Here is a 7,201-nt window from a genome sequence, read left to right on the forward strand (position 1 = left end):
CAATGGTTCTGTTTTTAGAAATATTGCACAATAATTCACACAGTTTATAGATCCAATCTGTGCCTGTAGATTCCTTACTAGCAAACTATGCAATGCAATCCTATGCATGTTTACTCAGAAAGCCCCTCTGTGTTCAAAGGGACTTACTCTCAGGTAAGTTGGGATAAGATTTCTGCCTAGCAGCACAATCTCTACTCAGAAGTAAATTCAATTGAGTTTAATGGGATTTATGCCTAGATAAGCATATTAGGGTTGCAGTCTAATAGTGCTGTTTGAACTGCAGTCAGGGATTGCAAATTTGCAACTCAATGTTTAACAAATATATAAATCAGATGACAAAAAATTTCACATTTTTAAATTGTGTATGTGTGTGTATGTGTAAACTATGGAATCAGATGTGTGATTTTTGCCTATAAGCTTTTGGCCCAATTTAGAGTTAGGGTAGAATCCATTAAACCTCCAGTTACTACTAAATATTTACTTGCTTTCTTGTTCATTCACTTCTGGTTCCATTCCTTGGGACCTTTCCAAACACTCTGTTTATTGTTCTCATACTATAAATGCACATTTGTGGCCCAGTCCTCCCTTCCCCCCTTCAGGTTTCTCTTCTTTTGCAGGACTATTATATTTTGTAAGCACTACAAATCTGGTATTTTGTACCTGGGAAACTGGCCATATTTCCTCTAGATAACAATGAATTTGCTATCAGAAGCCTGCAGCCAAGGAATTGGCTGGTTAGTTCAAATCAATACCATGAAATTCAGACGTTGTTCTTGCTGTGTCCTGGTCCTCATTGCCCCCTTAGGATTGCCAGGTCACAATACTGCAAAAGGCATCACAGGTAAAATCCCCCTGCTATGTCATTCTTAAAGGTATAACAGCCATGTTAGGGTCTAGATCTAACAAACTGAGCCCACAATCACCAGCCCTCTAAAGCTCCTTTATATTTTCACCTCTTTCCTAACCCTTCTGTTCCTTTGAGAAGCCCTACTTCAATCTTTACTTTGGCCATAAACACCCTAGTCACAAGAACAAAGAGTTTCCATAAGCCACACCTGGAGGGGGAACAGGTTGATCTGCCAATCAGCTGCAAAATCTCTTTGAAGCTGAATTTTAAAATATGCTCTCAAGCTGCTCCCATCAGGTTTTACAGTAAAAAGGGGTGGGGTTTGACTAGCCTCATGTGCTCCTGCTTTGAGAAGAGAGAGGTGGAGACGCACTGGAACCAGCAGACCAGTGAGTGTGTTTCTATCCTTTCTCTTCTTTCAAGTCTATCTCTTCACCAACCATTGTTTCTTCAGTTCCCCACTCTGGAGACCTCTAAGCACCTTGTCAGGTTTCCTTTAGTTCACTGTCTCTTGGCCACTCTCCTTAGCATTCCTGTCTCCCTCCATCTCCAACTCATGGTCCTTATCATAAGCACTGTGAACTTTTTCTTCAGAACTCATATCCACCTTGATGTGTAGCATCTTTTGCCCATTTCTTCTTCTGCTGTTGTTTCCTCAGTTTTTCAGTTTGTTTTTTCAATGCATTTATTCATTTGCTTTTTATTTTTCTATATATTTGGAGTCCTACTGGACTCACCATGAGAATTTCTTGTCCAATGCTTTGCCTCCCCTTCATATAAGGAGCTCTTTTCCCTTCCTCCAGTCCTTGTTGTTACGACTATAAGGAACACTTTCACAAATATCTTCCATCTGACTCTGCAACACTGAAGCCCCCTACAAAGCGCTGCCCTAGGCAGCCACTTAGTGCCACCTAAGCCTTATTTATTTACAGATTTTCTTCTTTTCCACCCTCTTTTTAAAACTGTGCCAACTGTAACTGGCTCAGTTCCACATTGCCAACAGGTATATACCACTTTATTTATTTTTTATTGCTGCTTGCAATGCTCTGCCCAAACATTTGGATTAAATCTCTTTCTAAATACTGTGAAGACAAAGGAATTTCTGTTTTTTGTTGCCAATTTTCTTCATTGGCGTGCCGGGGTTCCTCACCAAGACCATCTAGTTCATTATAATTTCCATGCTTAATTAAAAATACAAGACCGAAACACTACAGGCTTCTCACTGTGATAAATCTTTGCTCTTTTGCAGCCCAAAGTATTTCCAAAGAAATGTCAAATATGCAAATAATATTATGTATACGCGTATGGTATTGTGTGGAAATGTTCTTGAAAAGAAGAGCTGATATATGTATAGGTAAGCATCTATTAATTCGGAAATTGTGTTCAGTGCCTCTTTTGGGGTGGCAAGGTTGTCTGAGCAACTCTTTTTGATAAACATCTTAACAGAATAGCACAGAGTGGAGAGGAAATGTAAATGGTACATGCTGTTATTATTTTTACATCCCCTCTCACTTCAACAACTCCCTGGCTGAACTGTAGTCAGAAAACTGCATGGACAAGCTGCTAAGTTAAAAAAAAAACACTGGCTGCTGCTGTTGGTCAGAAGTGTCTCACAACTCCTGGCCAGGGAACAGGGCACCACAGACCTGTGGGTTGTCTCCTTGCCATAGACAGTTGTGTAACTACCCCTACAAACCATGCTGGTTTCTGCCTGTTATCTGGATCCTGCTGTCTTCCAAACCCCAAATATGCCTTGGTTTTCTCAGGGCTGATGGACTCTGAGGGGGCTAGTACAGTGCTCAACAGTATTGTATGGTGCAAATGAGTTATGGATCAATGCCATAGTTTAGAGGGAGTCTGAGAGTACATATTTTTAAAAAGCAACTCCTTTCTCATCACCACCATCACCTGATTTACTGTCATTAAAAGTGCTGCCAAAATAACCATAAAGAATTCAATTTGGTTATGTCTTAGAAAACATTAATTGTACAATATGGAAGTGTGGAAAAATCTGGCAGTAGATTTTGTGCCAAGAAATCTGAATGTTGCCATACAATTCAGAAATTTGGCTTCCTTTTCTGAGATTTAAAGGAGGTTTAAAGGGCTTGTAGTCATAGCCCAGAGTTCATACAGGAAATAGAGATTCTGTGCAGTTTTCAGTGATGTACACGCTTAGAATGTAAGCCTTATGTCAAGGAAAGAAATTAACTTCTGGCTGAAATGCAGAATAGCGGAAATTTAAAATTAACTCATTTTTAATTTTCTGACATTTTGCATTTCAGCCAGAGCTGGACTTAGCATTAGGGAGAGGGAGGTGGCTGTCTCAGGCAGTTGTTTTGGGTGTCATGAAATGGTAGCTGAAGACATACACGCACACAATAATGAAGAACAATAATGAAAAGTATGTTAAAGGAGATCTCCAGATAAGTTCCCATACAATCATTGAATGTAATATAAGGCCTCATCTTATGTTCCTATGTTACAGAACAATGTTACAGATCTACTATGCTGAAGTGGGTTTAGATGGAATGGAAGTGTCCCTGCACACAGCCCTACCAGACTTTGCTGGCAGGGGAGCTCCACTGTTGGCAGGGAAGCCACACCATCAAGGAGCATTCCAATGCACCTGCCCAAACAGTGGATAGCCAGATGCGACCAGTGGTAGCATCCCTGCCACAGGTAACCAGTGGAAAGCCCCAAAATGATCTATTTGGGGGTAGGTCACAAGACAGCAACAGACCAGATCCAGGCCTCTTTGCTGCACAGCAAATGGGCATCTTTTCCTGCTCCTTCCTATCTCCCACCCTGGACAGTCTAAGTGCAAGGGCTATGGATGTGGCTATGGCTACACAGCTCCATCAAGCCTTGCCACCGCTGGTGAAGGATTAGGACTGCAGCCTTAGTTATTTAATTTGTTGTTGTTGTATTTGTACTGCCATGGAGGAGGAATACTATGTACCATGACAGGTGTGTGTGTGTAAAATATTTCCAAAATTCAGGACAAAGTATTAAAAACAAACAAGATATTTGAAAGTGAATGCATTGTATTTTACTTTATAGATTCTCGGTCATTATAGATTTTTTTTTTTTACATGAATTGGGTTTTTGTTGTTAGCTTTCAGATCTCTTTTTGAAAATAAGGGCATGATTTTAAGTGTTAATTAAACCCAGCAGTAAAAACAGTAGAGCAACCAGTCATTTGATTTATTCAACTCATACAAAAGTCTAGCTTAATTATAAGTATATTGTGAAAGAAAACAAAGCTTCCCATTGTGTTTGAATCATCAAGATCTGCTAGAGACACTTTTTATTTAAAAGAAAGCAAAACAAAACCAAGCAAAGCAAACGAACGGCCATTTGGAGAGAACTTCAGACAAGTGCTAGTCCAAAGCTCTCTTCCATAGACAATTGTCCACACACACTTATACCAAAATTTCTAAGGTGTGCAGAAGCAGATTTCCATCATCACACTGACATCTTTTAACTATTTGCAAAAGAAATGCCTCAGCTATGCACATGTGCTATCTACTTTGTGGTTTTCCAGAAAGTCAAACATCAACGGTTTTCTCAGAACATTCTGTAACACACTCTGTACATGAATTCTGCAGCACTTCATCATCATCTTACACATCATTCCCTTCCTGTCTGCAAGGTTCAGAACAAAGTTTCGAGGCCCATAGAATTTTAATTCCACAATACTGAGTGCCTTTAAAAATTAAGCAACATATATTGTTGCATGGCATTGCCTTTAATGGCAACAGCTTCTATCTCTGGAACACATACATGCCATACTGAGATGTTTATGCCCTTGTAAACTTGACTTTTAAATTATGCTCTTTTAAATATAATTAATAGGAAACTATGAAAGTGATCACATGAGAAACTAATACAGAGAACTTGCCTACTCTCCAAAAGACTTATAATGAACAACACTTGCCATTTCTTTAAACAACTGCAAGACGTATTTTTCCACTCTCAGATGATTTAATGATGCAGTCTTTCACACACTAACCTGGGAGTAAATTCTATTTACCTCAATGGGCCTTCCTTCTGAGCACACAACATGTATAGGATTATGCTGTAAGTGATCTATAACTGCAGTAATTTACCCCTGAAATCATGAAAAAATAATAGGAGCCAAACTGTAAGAGAAAAGGATGATAATGGTGATGATTATATTTTAAAATATCCTGCTTTCTTTTTTAAAAAAATCAAAGCAATGAACAGTAAAATAACAATAAACAACAATCAGAACAATTAAAACACCAATTAAAAACAAATATAATAGCATAAAACTGTCAGTTGGAAATCTGGAGTTATCTGGGGAGGGGGGCAGAACAGCAACAGAAAAAGACACAACCTTGTCACTCCCTCCCCCTGCCTCCCAAAACACCACCATCTAGTCTAGATTTGTTGTTATGTGCCTTCAAGTTGATTTTGACTTATGGCATACCAGGAATCAGTAACCTCCAATAGCATATGTTGTAAACCACCCTGTTCAAATCTTGTAAGTTCAGGTCTGTGGCTTCCTTTATGGAATCAATCCATCTCTTGTTTGATCTTCCTCTTTGTCTACTCCCTTCTTTTTGTCTTTTTTTGTCTTTTCTAGTGAATCATGTCTTCTCATTATGTGTCCAAAGTATGATAACCTCAGTTTCATCATTTTAGCTTCTAATGGTAGTCCTGGTTTAATATGTTCTAACACCCAATATTTGTCTTTTTCACCATCCATGGTATCCGCAAAGCTCTCCTCCAATACCACATTTCAATTTTTCCCATTTTTTTCTTATCCACTTTTTTTCACTGTCCAACTTTCACATCCATTCAAAGAGATCAGGAATACCATGGTCTGAATGATCCTGACTTTGGTGTTCAGTGATACATCTTTGCATATGAGAACCTTATCTAGTTTTCTCATAGCTGCCCTCCCCAGTCCTAGCCTTCTTCTGATTTCTTGACTGTTGTCTCCATTTTGGTTAATGACTGTGCCAAGGTATTGATAATCCTTGACAAGTTCAACGTCCTCAATGTCAACTTAAAAGTTACATAAAGCTTCTGCTGTCATTACTTTAGTCTTCTTGACATTCAGCTGTAGTCCTGCATCTGTGCTTTCCACTTTAACTTTCATCAGCATTCATTTCAAATCATTACTGGTTTCTGCCTCTCTTTGACTTTTTGTGGAAAGAATAAAGTAATGTTTATGAGATTTGATGATTAAGTAAGATAACTACTGGAGGAAAGTGATTTTATAATATGACTTAAGAGACAGGATTGCTATATATTATAGACTTATAACTGATTTGATCTTTGACAAATGGGAAGTCAATATTTTACTCTTTATTTTTTATTTTTGTTTTTTTTTCTTTTTTTCTTTTTGTTTAACTATTTTTGATTTTGTTTTTTGTCTTTGAATGTTTTATGATTTTGTCTTGTATGTTTTATGAAAATCTGAATAAAAATTATTGAAAAAACAAAAACAAATCATTACTGGTTTCTGCTAGTAATATGGTATTGTCTGCATATCTTAAATTATTTATATTCCTCCGTCCAGTTTTGACACTTCCTTCATCTTGGTCCAATCCTGCTTTCCATTTGATATGTTCTGCATATAGATTAAAGAAATAGGGTGATAAAATACACTCGTCTTACACCCTTTCCAATGGGAACCAATCGGTTTCTCCATATTCTGTCCTTACAGTAGCCTCTTATCCAGAGTATACGTTGCACATCAGGACAATCAGATGCTGTGGCACCCCCATTTCTTTTAAAGCATTCCATAGTTTTTCATCATCTATGCAGTCAAAGGCTTTGCTGTAATCTATAAAGCACAGGGTGATTTCCTTTTGAAGTTCCTTGCTCCGTTCTATTATCCAACGTATGTTTGCAATATGATCTCTGGTACCTTGTCATTTTCTAAATCCAGCTTGGATGTCTGGCATTTCTCACTCCATATATGGTAAGAGCCTTTGTTGTAGAATCTTGAGCATTACTTTACTTGCATGGGATATTAAGGCAATAGTTCCATAATTACTGCATTCTCTGGGATCCCCTTGCTTTGGAGTTGGGAAGTATATTGAATGCTTCCAGTCTGTGGGCCATTGTTTTCTTTTCCATATTTGTCAAAATTTGGACAGATTCAGTCTCAGTAACTTGTAGCATATTGGTATGCCATCTGCAGGGTCAACGCCAGGCATGCTGAGGGCCTTTGGGCACCAGCCTGCCCTGGGCCCCGTGCATGCACGCACACATGCCCCACCTACCTACCTTTCACTTGGTGAATGCTGTCTGCACTGTGCGTACATGCCTGCCTTCAACCAAGATGGCTGCTGAGGCTTCCCTAAGGGGCTGATGCCT

The 7,201-nt window shown here is 38.7% G+C and overlaps 1 long non-coding RNA gene across 1 annotated transcript; it reads left to right on the top strand.

The window, feature by feature from the left end:
- Nucleotides 1–1,167: 1,167 nt before the first annotated feature.
- LOC133384367 (uncharacterized) lies at nt 1,168–3,880 on the top strand. The gene is made up of 3 exons (XR_009762533.1): nt 1,168–1,236; nt 2,097–2,201; nt 3,333–3,880. It is a non-coding gene; the product is annotated as an uncharacterized LOC133384367 (long non-coding RNA).
- The last annotated feature ends 3,321 nt before the right edge of the window (nt 3,881–7,201 follow it).

The sequence above is a fragment of the Rhineura floridana genome, chromosome 4, assembly GCF_030035675.1.
Source record: "Rhineura floridana isolate rRhiFlo1 chromosome 4, rRhiFlo1.hap2, whole genome shotgun sequence".
Taxonomy (NCBI): Eukaryota; Metazoa; Chordata; class Lepidosauria; order Squamata; family Rhineuridae; genus Rhineura; species Rhineura floridana.